The 14,918-nt window shown below is 41.2% G+C and overlaps 1 long non-coding RNA gene across 1 annotated transcript; it reads left to right on the top strand.

Annotated features, from left to right (window-relative positions):
• The first annotated feature begins 9,251 nt into the window (after positions 1–9,251).
• On the top strand, positions 9,252–13,413 carry LOC131507608 (uncharacterized). The gene is made up of 3 exons (XR_009259592.1): positions 9,252–9,397; positions 11,868–12,081; positions 12,865–13,413. It is a non-coding gene; the product is annotated as an uncharacterized LOC131507608 (long non-coding RNA).
• Positions 13,414–14,918: the final 1,505 nt, after the last annotated feature.

The raw sequence follows: 14,918 nt of genomic DNA, 5'->3' as shown, positions 1-14,918 counted from the left end.
CTCAGGCATGCTCTGCACTGGCAACACGGAGCCTGACTTGGGGCTTGAACTCAGGAACTGCAAGATCATGACCTGAGCTGAAACCAAGAGTCAGACACTCAACCAGCTAAGCCACCCAGGAACCCCTAGGAATATTTTAATTACTTAATATTTTATTGTAAATCTGTCTTATCAGTCTAGATCACTGGTTCCCAGACATTATTTCATGGACTGGTAAAAATTGCAAGGAATTTTTGGTAACTAACATGGCCTTAACAAGTTTTTTATTCTGCAAAGTAAAGCCTTAAAAATAAATATAAATAAACCATCTATCTGTTCTTCCCATTATTTCATAAAATAAAAATATTTTAGGGGCGCCTGGGTGGCTCAGTCGGTTAAGTGTCCGACCTCCGCTCAGGTCATGATCTCTCGGTCCGTGGGTTCGAGCCCCGCGTCGGGCTCTGTGCTGACAGCTCAGAGCCTGGAGCCTGTTTCAGATTCTGTGACTCCCTCTTTCTCTGACCCTCCCCTGTTCATGCTCTCTCTCTGTCTCAAAAATAAGTAAGTGTTAAAAAAAATGAAAAAAAATAAAATAAAATAAAAATATTTTAAAAACCAAAATTGGGAAGGACATAAGGTCAAAATAAACGTTCTTTGAATAAATTAGACATTATAAAGAACTTGCACAAACCTCCAATTGAGACTAGCACACTCATTGCACTTTAAGTTATTCAATCTGATGCCTCTTTTCATCTATTTTTAAAGAATGGTTTAGTAATTAAAATATTCTTAAGGTTTTTTTCCCCCATGATGTCCATAGGAGGAAAAACTATTTGATTTTCTGTTAATTTTCACTCTACCTGTGAGTAAATGTCATAGGGTCACACTGACTGACTTGCTAGCTTCCTGCCAGAATATTTTAGAGAAACTATTATTTTTTTTTAATTTTTTTTAACATTTATTTATTGTTGAGACAGAGAGAGAGCATGAACAGGGAAGGGTCAGAGAAAGAGGGAGACACAGAATCTGAAATAGGCTCCAGGCTCTGAGCTGTCAGCACAGAGCCCGACGCGGGGCTCGAACCCACAGACCGCGAGATTATGACCTGAGCCAATGTCGGACGCTCAACCGACCGAGCCACCCAGGCGCCCCAAGAGAAATTATTATTTATGAAAGCCCTTGCAAAATGCTACTTGAATTCATTTCTTCATCTACCATGTCTTATAGAGTTCCCTTACTATTCTTTTGGGAACCTTACCACTTTTTAAAAATCATTGTTTAATCCTTAGAAAGTTCCCCCCTTGTTTGTCAATGAATCAAACAATAGAAATTTAAGTGTTTTTTTAAAAAAATGTTTACCCATATAGTTTCTGAGCTCACAAAAATTTAGGTTAAGTACCTGATAACCATCAATAAATATCATAATGCCTATCCTGTCACAGTTAGATAATGATAATATGAGCCATATTAAAGCACATGGAGAAATGTTTGTGTTATATTAATGCAAATGTATTTATATATGTATATATACTCAAGTATACATAATTATATATAAAAGTGCTTTTTTAAATAGTGCAACCCAATCAGATACAAATTTTTTATGATGGGATAGTTCATAATGGCTAAGCATTGTATAGAAGAAATCTTCTAATGCTATGTATGATAAAGGTCTAGAAATATCACCTTCTAAAACTGGGTCAAGTAATTGATTTTTTTTTTTTCAGATAATTGCTTATTCAGTGGAATACATGATTAATGTGTATGGACTCATCTTTTATTAATAAGATATTATATTTATTTTGTCTTCATATTCTGTACCTATTTTAGATAGTTTAGGAGCTTTATATTTTAATATTATTTTATTAATTGAGATACCTTTATCAATAAGATCTTAACTTTGTCAACAATATTTTACTGGTAATGTGTTAGTATTTTACCATTTTTCTTTTTTTTTTCATCATTACAAAGGGACTTCCACTCTAAACAGACCCATTGTGTGAAAATGTGAACTTAAAGAAGAGATAAATCAAGGATTAAATACTGACTTTATAAGTGGATTACTCTGAAGGAATTTTGAGAATATTTTTCAACTTGATATTTCCACTCACAAACAGCTTTTCAGAAGTGAAAAGCATGACATAAAGAAAAACACCTATATTCAGTACGATCCCCTTTGTCCATTTCTCAGTAAAAATGTCTGAATTCCAGAGCCAACAGACTATATAGTGGTTACTTTACAGATTATATACTTTTAATGTTTATTTATTTTTGAAGGAGAGAGCGAGAGACAGAGTGTAAGCAGGGGAAGGGCAGAGAGAGAGGGAGACATAGAATCTGAAGCAGCCTGCAGGCTCTGAACTGTCAGCACAGAGCCCCACGCGGGGTTTGAACTCACAAACTGTGAGATCATGACCTGAACCAATGTCAGACACGTAACTGAGCCACCCAGGCGTCCCACAGATTAGATTTTTAAATTAAATAATTTAAAGGAATGAACACATCATCTGTCCCCGTTAAAATGGTTATCTAGTTAGTACTCTTGTGAAATCACTTTGAAATTGTCTTAAACCTGTAATGCATATTTTAAAGTGTTGCTCTGGTAAGTATGAATTTGTAACTGGTAAGGGAAATAGTCCCTTTTAAAAAAGACAGGAAACACTTTTTAGTCCATTTCCAGTTTGTGAGTTGAAGGGAAGGTGATGGGAAAATGTAGACACTCTATTTAAATTCATTGCTACCACTTATCAACTCATTATCTCATTTGGGAAAGGAACTCATGAATTATCCAAAGAACTGGGAAATTTGACGACAGAGGACAGTTACATGATCATACTACCAGCAAAGGAGTATGCCAGATGACTGATCTCTTTTGGGGGCTTCTGTCTGTTGATCGAGAAACAGAAAAACAAAGGACAAAGGAAAGTCTCTTTAATTAATCCTACCAACTAAGCAAAATAAATAGATCATTTGTTTCAGCAACAGAAGCAAACTGTTAACAATTGAGAAAAGCCACCTGCAGGTGCTTTTGAACACAAGCTGCCCCAGAGTCCAAAATTACTATTATTTAACACAAGGGTCAGCAAATTTTTTCTGTGAAGGGCCAGATAGTTAAATATTTTTGGTTTTGTGGGCCATCTGGTCTCTTTCACAACTACTCTGTCGCTGTAGCACAAAAGTGGCCATGGAGAATACGTGAATGAACATGCAGGGCCATGTTCCAATAAAAGTTTATTCATGGACACGGAAGTAGAATTTTATTTAATTTTCATGCGTCAAGCTATATCATTCTTCTTTTGATTTTTTTCAATCATTTAAAATATAAAAACCATTCTTAGCTTGCAGGTCTCAGAGGTAGTGGGTCAGATTTGCCTATGGCTATAGTACTGACTCCTGGTCTAACATAACTCTAACTCATCAAAAAAAATTTTTTGGGGGGCGCCTGGGTGGCTCAGTCGGTTAAGCGTCCGACTTGGGCTCAGGTCACGATCTCACAGTCCATGAGTTCGAGCCCTGCGTCGGGCTCTGGGCTGATGGCTCAGAGCCTGGATCCTGTTTCCGATCTGTGTCTCCCTCTCTCTCTGCCCCTCCCCTGTTCATGCTCTGTCTCTCTCTGTCTCAAAAATAAATAAACGTTAAAAAAAAAATTTTTTTTTTTAAATTTTGTTTTTGTTTTTGTTTTTGGTTGAGTACCTAGTATGTGTCACGTACTGTGTGAGAAGTAAAGGAGATGATTCATTTTCAGAAATATCAAATAAAAGCTGTGCTGTCTAGTTAACAGTAGGTTTACAACCTATTGGAAATATATATGAAACCCCCCTCCCCCGTAATGGAGTCCCAAACCCTTGGACACTTCACTTCCTGCTTCCTCTTCCCCTCTCCGATTTGCGGGCTTATTTTCGCGCAGACTTATTTTCATGGGCTTTCCAATAAGCATGCATCAAAGAACAAAGGAGGGACTGAAGGTCTCTGCCTCACCTAAAGAAATGTACATTTATTCCAATCAGAGTACTTTTTGCCTTATATGGGCATAGGCTACTTCCGGGTAAGTCTGTAGTCTCTGTAGTCCTCAGCCAATGAGGAATCAGGTGAAGCAATTGCACGCTAGGAGATAAATTGTCTGCTGTAACTGCCGGAGTGTGCCTGTCCATCAGTCACCTGCTCTTGCCTCCCTTCACTGTGCTCAGAGTCTCTGCGTCCCTCCTTTGATTGGGTCAGTGGGCTTATTTCTCACACTATGCTAGGTCTGAGGACTCTAGGGGGTGACAAGATGGATGTGGTCTCTGTCCTCATAGAGCTTATGGTATAATAATCGCACAAATATATATAATTAGAAACTGTAATCAATGGCTATGAGGGAAGAGTACAGAATGGTCTAAATCGTGAGTTATAATCTAGACTAGGAGGTCATGGAAGGTTTCCCTAAGGACGTATTTTTGACAAGGACTGAAAAATGAGTATGCACTGACACGAGGAAGTGGGGGGTGGAGAGGAGAAAAATCTTTCAGGCAGAAGGCACAGCAGGTGCACCACCTTGATGGCACTGAGAAAGGCCCTGTGCCCACAAAATACAAAATGAAGGGAAAAGAGACATGCAGTTAAATTGGAGAAATAAGTAAGAGCAAAAGCAATCAGGGCCTAGCGTTTATTCAAAGTCATAAAAAACCACAACACGGTCGGATTTGCATTTTGAAAAGATCCTTAGCTGTAGTATGGAGAAAAGACTAGAGGAGGGCAACAGTGGTGACTACAGCAGTCAGAGGCTTCTTGACCCTGGACTCGAGGCACTCGAGCCAAATACCACTATTTCACTCATGCCAGGCACTTGTTCTTAATACTTAACATGTATTAATTCATTGAAATTTCACAACAACTCCATACATAGGCACTGCCACCCTCCCTTTTGGGAAGAGGAGACTGACTATATCTCAATTCCTTCCCTTAGGGCCCCCTCAGTTGTCTCTATAGAATTATGGGAAGTAATTGCAGGAGAAAGTTTAAGAGTGAGGAGGAAAAGAGAGGAAGAGGGGCGCCTGGGTGGCTCCATTGGTTAAGCATCTGACTCTTGATTTTGGCTCAGGCCATGATCTTGAGGTTCGTGGGATCAAGCCCTGCACTGGGCTCTGCACTGGCAGCCTGGAACCTGCTTGTGATCCTCTCTCTTCCTGTCTCTCCACCTCTCCCCTTTTCAAGTGTGTGCTCTCTCTCTCTCTCTCTCTCTCAAAATAAATAAATAGACTTTTAAAAAAGAGAGAGAGAGAGAGAGGCAGAAATAAATGAGGAAGTTGTGTTCTGTGGGACCATAGCCTTGACTCAGACCCAAGTCTCTTTTTCAAGAGATTATATTGTTTATTGGGAATGAAGCCCAAATTCAACAAGGTAGCTATCTTGGGTATCTGTGGGAAGCCCATGTGAAAATACTCATTGCTACAAAAAAATACTCAACATAATGACATAATGTTTGGGACATACTTACACTAAAAAAGTCCCCCCCTGTTTATCTAAAATTCAAACCTAACAGGGTGTCCTGTATTTTATCTGGCAAGCCTACACTATGGAAGCACAGTCGCTCCTGTAAAACCTCGATGTCAGCTGGAGATACCTGGACCCTTAAGATTTAGAAAATGATCCCGTGCATGTTATAAAATCCAAAGGCCTTCCCAAGGATTTTTGTGAATTACCGGGGCAAGGGTGTGGGATTTGGGTGCGTCTGTTTTCACCTTTGCTTCCAGGCTCATTCTTTCTCGCTGAAGACTCCCTTCTGAACTCTTTTAATGTCAAGAAACCCAGCAAACCTATGGAAACATCATGAGATGGCAGAGTTCACAGGAGAGTGGAGAGTTGAATGGAGCAGCCCCATCAGGCAGAGCCTCACAAACAGCTCAGAGCGGAATTTTATTATACTCTGTTCCTTAGAGTCCTTTCAGCCACCTACCACCAATGCTCTCTCCTGACCCTCTGCCATCATCCCTGGGTCCTGCTCACCCTCTTGACACGCCTCTTCCCCTCTTGTGTCTTTTTCTTGACCTTCTCTCAGTAGCCGAGAATGTCTCTCCTCCTGCAGAGCAAATTCCCAAACTAAGCAGGTCTGACTCCTTTTCTAACGCTTTATGCCAGCTGATTTCCCAAGACCTCAGGATCTCAATCACTTATTGAGGCTTTCTTTCAAAACAAAGACAGTCTGAGATTCTCGCTAAGAAGAATTCTGATGCCCGCAGATGAGACAATAATCACTTTTTCTTAAGTTGTTGCCATAATTTTCTGCCAGCATGCAGGACAAAGAACGATATCTCTTTTGGTTATAGCCAAAGGGCCCCATCCTTACTAGTTACATCATCATTTTCTTGGGAGAAGTTTCACTGCTTTTTGCCTTGTGACAAAGTTCGGGAAAACCGAACAGGTAGCCTTTTGGATCCCATTATAGATTACAGATAAACCTGGGCATTTTCTCTGCCTTGAAATCTGATTCAAATTAAAGTCAGTTACTTTTCTCAAGGTAAAGAAAGAAGGTTTGGGTGAACACATCACCGTTTGCTATTGTCGGAAGCACCGCCTGCTCTTTTACGGGAAAAAAGAAAGAAAAAGAAAGAAAGAAAAGAAAGAAAGAAAGAGAGAGAGAGAGAAAGAAAGAGAGAGAGAAAGAAAGGAAGGAAGAAACGAAGAAGCTATTATATAAACTCAGGAAGAAAAGAAAAGACGGAAAGATACAGAAAAAGTGGCCTCTGTGGAACCATAGCCTTGGCTCACATCCTATCCCATTATCTTTTCCAAGGATTATCTTCTAACTTTAGCTTTGTCTGCCTATTTTCCAGATTGTCCTGAGATACTGCAAAAGCCACGTACAGACATGCAGTATGTGTAGTGATCCCGCCAGTCAATTCGAATAATAATATGAAGATTTACGAATACATGTTCCTGTGCGTTCGTCTACAGCAAAATGAAATAAAGAACTTAGCCAATTGTACAGGTACATTCAAAAATGACTTTGCTACAATTATCTTGATATTTAGCCATTTATGGATCAGTGGTGGGGAGGGGGGTTTGTTTGAACTCTCCAAACAAAAGCCTTAATGTTTTACTACCTTTCTTCAAGTGTAAATTTGGCCTGAATTCCAGTGTATTGATAAACTGAAATAGAGACGGGTATATATGTATATATCACATATATTAACTATGTAAATGACAAGCAGATTAGTAGTATAGCAGCTACCCTGGTCATATGATCACAGAGAAGCACAGGCTCAAGTTCAAGTAACAGAACAATAGGCAATTGATGTGTCATTTCTTTTTTTTTTTTTCTTTTTTTTTTTTAAATTTTTTTTTTCAACGTTTTTTATTTATTTTTGGGACAGAGAGAGACAGAGCATGAGCGGGGGAGGGTCAGAGAGAGAGGGAGACACAGAATCAGAAACAGGCTCCGAGCCATCAGCCCAGAGCCCGACGCGGGGCTCGAACTCACAGACCGCAAGATCGTGACCTGGCTGAAGTCAGACGCTTAACCGACTGCGCCACCCAGGCGCCCCATTGATGTGTCATTTCTTCAGGAAGTCACACATCAGATATTAACTCCCACATATAATAAAAGTACCAACATAGTAAATATTTTTACAAACCCACTGAAAAAATTAAATCCTCTTTCATTAAACTAAACCCTTAACATAGAAAAAAGTCACAACAACTATTTTAAATTATCCTTCAAAGAGACATCTTACTTTTAGAGAATTAGGCTCTTTCACTTAGGCGGTATCTTTGTAATAAAGAAAACCCTCCACCTTCTATATCCTGGAATTTTAGCAGGTCACTTTCTCCATAAGAAAAGTTTTACAAACCATATGTAGCTATCCGATCACTGTTGTGAAATCCCACTCAACACAATTTAGTATTTTAGGTCTATTTATGGAAGTCCTGCTATGTGAACATTTTTAGCCTGTACGATGTCAGCCTGGTAATTTTCATGCAAGTAAGATAACAATTTGTTCTAGCCTCCAAAATGGTACTGACATCAAAAGTGTCCTTCACACTGGAGAAGTTGTGCCTGAAGAACTTCTAGCAAAAGCAGTAAAAATAGTGGCAAGAGCACGTCTGAGGCGGCAGAGCTAATGGGGGGAGGGGCAGTGGCTCTTCCAGGCCCGTGTGATGGAGCCAGCGTTCACTGTTGAGTGATGGTGAAGGAGAAAGCATCTAAGCTTCAAGTTGATCTCTGCCCTGACATGGAGATTCTGCCAACCTCAGGGAATCTGAGTCGTTGTTTCTAACGGTAACGCCATTACAGACCCCTTCCTATTTTTCTAGCACCAACTTCCACTATCCCGGAATGCTTGGATCAGATCGGTCTACATGCTGTCCCCCAGATTCCTTTATTGCCTTTGCCTATAGTACTGAAAAAGTTCTCAGAAGAGTAGGGCTCAAGGTTAACAGAGAAGTCAAGAGAGTAGTACTTAATCATCGTGGCATTAGAGCAGCTGAGATAGAGAAGCCTGGCTGAAGCCCCTATAAACGGCCCTAAGAAATCTGTAAGTGAATCCGAGGAGGGTGAGACTAAGACACCAGAACTGTTAAGACTGCTCACCTTATTTTATGCCCACGAACCAACAAGCCGAGTGAAACGTAAATTATGTTCAGTGTTTGGAGAATGCATTGAAGTATCTTTAAGGAATCTGGAAATGAGAGGTGTCTAAGGGTCATCTTGGAGTTCATTGTACAACCAGCACATAATAAATCACAGAGGAGAAATCCAAAGTCACCATGAAGAGAATGGCTCCTCACGCTGCAAGACTTGTGTGAAAAGGATAAGATGTGCCATCATATATAATAAGACAAGAGTCCAACAGAATGGGGATGGTTAGCCACGGAGGCGGGGAAGTGAAAGAGTCACAGAAAACTGTCAGCAGCCTTCATCCAAGCCTTTATGGAGAGAGAACACCTTGACTGAATGAGACAACTTGGCCGTCCCAGTTGTCAGGAATACTGTTGCTATGTATGCTCTACATGTGCTAACTTCCCGACTTCTCAAAAAGATCATGTAGTGCTGTTTTGTTTAAGGTTCTTTTGTTGCAAATGGCAAACACTAACCCTAACTAGCTTAAGCAAGAAAGAGGAGGTTTATGAGAGAACGGGGATGTTTCCAGAAAGAGTAAAGCTGCTGAGTCTGTGAAGGACCTAAAAGAGGGAACCAGCAGGCACTGCTCCAGATTCTCTCTGGTGCCTATGCTCCTGGCTTCTGCTTCTCTGGGCAAATCTGCTTCATTCCCCCTCTCCCTCTCTGTCTGCAGAGCAGCCTCGACTGCGACTGGTTCTGATAGCACATGGACAGGCATCATTACTCTACAGCTGCAGCCTCGAATCCAAAGTTTCCATCACTCCATTCAAGCTGACAGACCAGACTGAATGGAATCTCTGAGTCTCAGTTGCAAATTCCTGGGTGAGAGAATCCGATTAGCCCCACCTAAATAAGGAGTCCATCCGTCACCCATTTTTCTGTGCACAGTGATACCGGGTCATAACAAAAATACCAATAGTAGAGGCCCAGATTTATGGAAGATGGGAGGGAGGGGAAAAGGGAAAATACTTATTCTAAGGGGAAGTGACCTGTGAAGGCATCCCAAAAAGTAGCTTTCACAGATATAGACCATTATTATCCCCATTTTACAGATGAGAAGATTAAGGCATTCAAGCTTAAGTAATTTGCCCAAGGTCACAGAGCTAGTCAGTGGCAGTCTCAGGATTTGAGGTCAAGCCTGGTCTGAGTCTTAATCACTATGTTCTAATGCATCTCTAAACGCTATTCATCAAGCAAACATCTTATTTGATGCACCTTCTTATAAAGGACTACCTACAGACATGTAGCGATTATACAGACTCCATATTTTTAAGTTCTTGTGATGATTATGGCTCTCATGATAAACTAATAAGTTGGCATTCATACGTCATTATTATGAGTTTGGGTAATGTCGATACAGTCATAATAAATGGATCTATTCTTAGTCTGTTGATAAAATTGGATTTCAGAACCTATTAAGACTAGGATTTGCTGTCTCTCTCTGCCTCTCAAAAATAAATAAAAAAATTTTAAAAAAGGGGGACGTTGGGGCGCCTGGGTGGCTCAATTGGTTGAGTGTCCGACTTCAGCTCAGGTCACGATCTCGCGGTCCGTGAGTTCGAGCCCCGCATCGGGCTCTGGGCTGATGGCTCAGAGCCCGGAGCCTGCTTCCGATTCTGTGTCTCCCTCTCTCTGCCCCTCCCCCCTTATGCTCTGTCTCTCTCTGTCTCAAAAATAAATAAACGTTAAAAAAAATTTTTTTTTTTAAATAAAAAAGGGGGGGGCGCCTGGGTGGCGCAGTCGGTTAAGCGTCCGACTTCAGCCAGGTCACGATCTCACGGTCCGTGAGTTCGAGCCCCGCGTCAGGCTCTGGGCTGATGGCTCAGAGCCTGGAGCCTGTTTCCAATTCTGTGTCTCCCTCTCTCTCTGTCCCTCCCCCGTTCATGCTCTGTCTCTCTCTGTCCCAAAAAATAAAATAAACGTTGAAAAAAAATTTTTTTTAAATAAAAAAGGGGGACGCGCCTGGGTGGCTCAGCTGGCTGAGCGTCTGACTTCAGTTCAGGTCATGAACACCCAGTTTGTGGGTTCAAACCCCACGTTGGGCTCTGTGCTGACAGCTCAAAGCCTGGAGCCTGCTTCAGATTCTGTGTCTCCCTCTGTCTCTGCCCCTCCCCCTCCCATGCTCTCTCACTGTCTCTCAAAAATAAATTAAAAAAAAAAAAGGCTAGGATTGAGTCCCTTGATAATGATGGCTGTGATGGTTGTAAATTCCACCATTTGAGTAATGCACATTCCTTGGAAGTTTCTTGAAGGAGAGTTGCTGGCCTTTCTATCATGACAATTCTCTTCTTACCAAATGAAACATTTTGATTTCTCCAAAGATTGAATCTCTTTATCTACTAGGTCCTAACAACAAGATGCTATGTTTCTGTTTACAAACTAGGAAGTGTCTATTTTCCGTTCATCTGTGCATTCTACAATTACTAGCAATGCCAATTATGTGCCAAGCAATGTGCTAGGTACTGTGAATGCAGCGAAGGACACAGGCATGGCCTTTGCCCTCAGGTTGCCTGTAGTGTAGACTAGCTTTGAATTTGAGGCAAGTAAAATTTCTGCTAATGGATTTTGGGATGAGAATGAGAATGAAGGGAAAAAGTAGTCAATGGAGATATGTGGGCCTTTTCCCACAGGAGAGGTGAAGAAAAGGGAGTAGAGAAGAAGAGAAATGCTGGGCTGATTCAAAAATAACCTAGAGATAGATTTCATGAGTGCTTATTAATATACTAATCACGAGAGCAACATCTTCCATCTCATATTCCACTGGAAAAAAGAAGTACACTGTGACATAAATAACCCAAATCAAGGCAGTCTTGGCTAAAGACCAATTACCACCAACAGCAGCTGATGAACTAGATGATATGATTATGAGCTTTCCGACATGTCGATGGAGCTCACTACCTCATCAAAGGTCAATCAACAAACATATAAAATTGCAAATGGAATTTGATTCAATTGATAGATCCACAGGAGACCCAACACGCTTTACCAACCTGAACACTCCTAAAAGCAAATTCAGATTCTCTACGAGCTGTACTTTTCCCCTGTGTCAGGAACAAGTTTGGCATGTTCAAAGAAGAGTAGGAAGTCCAAGCTGCTAAATCAGAGTGAAGGAGAGGGAGAGGTATACGGATGAGGTCAGAGAAGTGGGCCGGGTCATTAGGGCCTTGTAAACATGGTTAAAGACTGACTTTGTATTCTTAAGTGCAAGGCAAAACCATTGTAGACCTTGACGCTGATGAATGACATAACCTGATTTACCAATTAAAGAAGATTATTCTTGATTCTGTGCAAGGAATGAATTGTGTAAGGGCAAGAATCAAAGCAGAGACCTGTTAGAAGATTACTGCAAAAGACTGGAGGAGAGATTATGCGGTCCTGGACTTGAGTGGTAACAGTGGAGGTGGTGAGACTTCATCAGATCCTGGATATCTGGTGGTGAGACAGCTGACAGGACTTGCTGATGGATCGACGACGAGGAAAAGAAGAGAGTCCAGGATGAATGGCAGGTCAGTGGAGTGAAAGATAAGTGCCAATTATTGAGAAAGGGAACACATGGAAAGGAGCGGTTCTGGGGAAAGAAATCAATAATTTACGTTGGATTGAAAAAAAAAAAAGGCACATGGGCGCCTGGGTGGCTCAGTCGGTTAAGCGTCCGACTTTGGCTCAGGTCATGATCTCCCAGTTCGTGAGTTCGAACCCCTCATTGGGCTCTGTGATTACAGCCCAGAGCCTGGAGCCTGCTTCGGATTCTGTGTCTCCCTCGCTCTCTGCCCCTCCCCCACCTCTTTCTCTCTCTAAAAAATAAATAAACACCTAAAAAATTTAAAAAAAAAAAGACACACCAAATAGATATGTAAGGGGAGATATCAAGTTGGGACTGGAATAGAAGTCTGGAGCTCAGAGGAGTAGTTAGAGCCAGAGACATAAATTAGGAGGCTTCAGTGTATAGATGGTGTTTAAGGCCATGGGACTAAATGAGAGGATCTAAGAAACGAGCACAAAGAACATAGATGATTTTTTTTAAGTTTGTTTATTTATTTATTTATTATTTATTTATTTATTTATTTATTTTGAGACTGAGAGCACATTTACAAGTGGGGGAGGGACAGAGAGAAGAGAGGGAGAGAGACAATCCCAAGCAGGCTCCACACTGTCAGAGCAGAGCCCAACAGGGGTTTCAATCTCAGGAAACGTGACATCATGATCTGAGTCGAAACCAAGAGTCAGACACCCAATTAGCTGAGCCACCCAGGAGCCCAAGATGACTTTTTTTTTTTTTTTTTTTAAAGCAAATGACTGAGCCCTGATGTGGCCTGGCCAGCAAAATAGGAGAAGCCAAAAAGAGATGTGATCTGGAAGCTAAGTGAAGAAATCTTTAAGGAAGTAAAGATCATCAAGTGAAATTCTATTAAGAGGCCATGCAAGGTGAGAACTGAGATATGACCGCTGGGTTTGGCAAGATAGAGGCCATTATTTGATCTTGACAAGAGTGTTCTTGGAGGAATAGTGCAAATGCTGGAAATGGAATGAATTGAATTGAAAATGCAAGGTGACAAGAGGAGACAGTAATAATAGACAACTTTTGATGGACTATTGCAATAAAAAAGAGTAGGAAAATGTGACATTAGTTGAAGGGAATAAGGATACTAGAGAGAATTCATATCCTGCTTATGTGCTGATGGGAATAATTAAGAAGAGAAGGAAAAATTATGGACGCAGAGGGGAGAGAGGATATTACTTGATTGAAATCATTCGTGGGCAGGGGTGCCTGGGTGGCTCAGTCGGTTAAGCATCCAACTCTTGATTTCAGGTCAGGTCATAATCTCACAATTCCTGAGTTTGAGCCCTGCACTGAACTCCTCGCTGATAGCTCGGAGCCTGCTTGGGATTCTCTCTCCCTCTCTGTCTCTCTGCCCCTCCCTGGCTCTCTCTCTCTATCTCTATCTGTGTGCCTCTCTCTTTCTCTTTCTCAAAATAAATACACTTAAAAAAAGAAAAAAGAATCATTGGTGGGCCCAAAGTACAGGATCTGATACACATATGAAAATGCTGTCTTCAGATGGGAGCCCTGAGGGTTATGTAAGCTAACAGAAGGAAAGGCAAAGTGCATAGATACAAATGTCGGTAGATTGATATATTTAATGAAGAAAAATCAGGCAATTTTCTTCCAATTGCTTCTACTTTATGAAATTAGAAGAGTGGTCATTATCGGGCACTTGGGTGGCTCAGGTGGTTGAACGTCCGACTCTCGATTTCTGCTCAGGTTATGATCTCATGGTTCATGGGTTCGAGCCCGGCTTTGGGCTCTGTACCCACAGTGAGGAGCCTGCTTGGGATTATCTCTCCCCCTCTCTGCCCTGCCCCACTAGCATGCATGATCTTTCTCTCTCTCTCAATATAAATAATTTTTTAAAAAAAAAAAGAAGAAGAATGGTCATTATCTGAAAATGAGAAGTGGAGTGGAGATGTCTGAGGTTAAAAGATGGAGGAGAAGCTGTGAAATAACTATCTAGGGAAGTAGGAAAGCCCAGGGAAGTGTCAGAAGACTGTTGAACAGGGCAAGACTGACTGGAATCTTATGGTGAAAAAAGTTTTGAAGAGCATTCAACACGGTTGTATATTGTTCTCGAGCCATAGTCAACTGATCAGTGTTGATGTGAAGTAAAGGGTTATGTTTAAGGCAGGGTTGGGTTCTTCTAGTGAGTAAGATGGAAAGTGGGAGGGACAAGACAGCTGTGGGTATATGCAATAGACCTGGTTACAATAAGCCACAGAAGGAGAAAATACAGTAACACAAGTAGAAAAACGGACAGTGAAAAAGTGATAGACCAAAGACTGGCTGCTCCAAAGGGGTTGGTTGGGGGTGGTGGTCATGGTACAGCTAGAAATATAAGAGATGGTTGATTATAAGAGTATGGAGTACCAGAAGTCAGGAATTTTTGAAGGTGATAACGTGATGTGGTAGAAAGGAGTCCTCTAAGGCATATGATCACAACAGCATTTTGCTGAAATGTAGTGGAGGAAAATAATCTTGAAAGTAGGAAGATTAAGGAACTTAAAAGCTAGGGAATGCATACACATGGACGTACGTGGATACATGGATAATTTTTGTGCGTGCTGAGGTTACCCAGCATAGGAGTATAGTCCAAAGTGGTGGAGAGAGAAAGAGGGAGAGAAAGAAGACCAGAATCTAGAATCTTCTTTGACTGAGGAAGTTAGCAAAAGGGTAATGGATGAGTCAACAAGGCGAGTTAGTGGTCTAACAGCATGTGCTTCAAAGAAGCTGAGCTGGTGGTGGGGGTGGTGGTAGTTGTTATTGTTGTTCTGGGAGGAAGAATGATTA

This window comes from Neofelis nebulosa, chromosome 3 (assembly GCF_028018385.1).
Source record: "Neofelis nebulosa isolate mNeoNeb1 chromosome 3, mNeoNeb1.pri, whole genome shotgun sequence".
NCBI classification, from domain to species: Eukaryota; Metazoa; Chordata; class Mammalia; order Carnivora; family Felidae; genus Neofelis; species Neofelis nebulosa.
This window is presented reverse-complemented; position numbering and strand designations above follow the sequence as displayed.